This window comes from Motacilla alba, chromosome 26 (assembly GCF_015832195.1).
Source record: "Motacilla alba alba isolate MOTALB_02 chromosome 26, Motacilla_alba_V1.0_pri, whole genome shotgun sequence".
NCBI classification, from domain to species: Eukaryota; Metazoa; Chordata; class Aves; order Passeriformes; family Motacillidae; genus Motacilla; species Motacilla alba.
Genome location: NC_052041.1, coordinates 5,577,545 through 5,580,013, shown reverse-complemented (window position 1 = coordinate 5,580,013; position 2,469 = coordinate 5,577,545).

The following is a 2,469-nucleotide window of genomic DNA, read 5'->3' as shown; positions in this document are numbered from 1 at the left end:
CTGGCAAATGATTTCAGCCTCCTCTGGTGCTGCTGCTCTGAAGAGCATCCGCTGGAGATGGGGGACAGAGGGTCCAGAACGTGGCTGATGGGGGACAGAGGGTCCAGGAGAACGAGGCTGATGGGGGACAGAGGGTCCAGGAGAACGTGGCTGATGGGGGACAGAGGGTCCAGGAGAACGTGGCTGATGGGGTCTCACCACAGCAGGAACGAGCCGAGTTCCCTTGTGTGCAGGTTCCTGCAAAGGGAGGACAAAAGGCTGGTTTCAGTCCCAGGGCAGTACAAACAGTTTCTATCCCGTTTCCCTGGGATCAGGAGAGCTCAGCCCAGCCAGGAGCAGCCACAGGGGCAGAGCTGTGCCAGGGCTGCTGGCAGGCTGCAGCATTGGCAATTAGCCCTGGCTGGGGGCTACTGAGCCCAGAGCCCCCCACTCCTGCTCCTCTCCCTCCTCCTGCACAGGGCTTGGCTCCAAATTTGGGGAGTTTCCTTACAGGAGGAAAGACAGAGCTGTGGCTGAAAGCCAGAGCACTGACCAGCTGCTGCAGGGAAGCCAGTGCCAGAGGCCAGCCCCAGGCAGGAGGGGGCAAGGATGCCCAGCCCCGGCCAGGAGAGCCAGCACATGCTGGTTATTCACCAAGTGGCACCTGGGCCTCTGAAAATCCAATTTCTTTCCTCAGTGCCTGGTCCTGGCAAAATAAAGAAAACATTCCTTGGTTTTGGTGATTTTGCAAAGGTTAATGGTGAATTTCACATGAATTTTCCCGTTTCTCTGGTGGCTGCAGGGTCAGCCACTGCAACGGCAGCAGTGCAGCTCAGAGGCAGCAGAACAAACCCGGCTTTGAGCAGCCCGGGAAGGGCCCCCTGTCACTTGCTGGGTCAGCATCACAACCTGCAATTAACACTTCCCGGTGGGGCAGGACGTGTGGGATCACAGAGGGGAAAACCTGCTCCAGTGACCTGCAGAAACCACTGAGGACAGAGCCAGGCTGGCAGTGAGAGCAGCACATCTGCAGAGGAGCCAGGGCTGCCTTTGGGGGAGTTCGTGCACAGCTCACAGCGGGGCTCGATGGCTCCAGGGGCTCCAGGGACGTTTTAAATGTGCCCCTTTGCTCTCAGCAAATGTTTCTGTGCTCGGCTGGGTGCTGGTCCCAGGCAGAAGCCTGGGCCTTTGGGAGGTTTTTCTTTTCCCTTCCTTTAGGACAGTCTGCAGTGAACTCGTTTTTAACCCAGTGAGACCCAAGTGCTCCAGGACATCTCTGTCTGGCCCGGCTCTGCGGGGCAGAACTGGAGCTACTGTGCTAAAATCCATTCGAGAAGAACGTTTTGGTTTTTTCAATCCCGTGAGAAAACGAGCGCTTTGTGAGAGGCAGAGGGGAGAGGAGAGGGGCGGGAAGGCTGCAAAGATCCCGAACCAGAGCGACGGCAGCGGAGCCTCCCCAGCCCTGCGCCTCTCCCACACTCCCATCTAGCGGCAGCCTGGGCTCGGGAGCGCCTCCGCCCCTCCCCATCCTCATCCTCATCCTCATCCTCATCCTCATCCTCATCCTCACTGAGCACCGCTCACTCTGCACCCAGGTTACACCAGAGACGTCCAGCGATCACCGCGTTCATCGCAATTACTTTATTGCTAAAATATTTTTACATTGCAGAAAGTCACCCAACCTGCCAGCACGGTGCTTCTGCTCCTCCTGCAAAAGGAGCTGCAGAGGCGGCTTGGGGACAAGCAGCTGGAGTGACCCTGCTGGTCCTGGGGCTTGTCAGGAGGCAGATGTGGGCACAGCATCCAGATGTTCGCGTCCAGTCTCGTCTGGGCTCCGTTTAGGACCTGGGCTCTCTGTCATCCACAGCTGCATCAGAACAGAGTTTTAGAGATCCTGTTCACAGAAACTGCTCCCCCCGGCTCCCGCTGACCTGCGGGGCGGGGCAGGAACACCTGGCCCCCCATTCCCATCGGGAGCAGCAGCACGGGCCTGTGCTGGGCTCTCTGCACTCTCCCCGCTCCCAGGGAGGCAGGAGCCCCCAGCCCTGGGCTCCCTCGGGGCTCTGAGCTGCACACACAGCAGGATGCAGCACCCAGGGCCCGCTTCAGATCCCTGACCCTAGAAACAACAGGGATTAAAGGATACGAGGAACAAACCCAAAATGAAACAGAAACCCTTTGGGCTGAGCAGCACCACCAGGCAAAGCCGGGTCAGAAAGCAAGGACAGGATCATCCTGCAGGGCAGACAGAGCTGGAGTGAGACCCGAGCTGTGCCCAGCAGAGGCACCACAGAGGAAACGCTGCACAGCAGCACCGGTGGAAGGCAGGGGAACACAGAGCTGCCTGCTGGCCTGCGGGAGGGCACCTTACACCCAGCACGGCTGGGGGCACCGCAGCAGAGCCCCGCGCCACCAGCGAGGGAGAGGAACTCACAGAACACGGAGCAAACCCAGAGGCTGGAAACGGTAACAAAAACACAGAAACAAAAA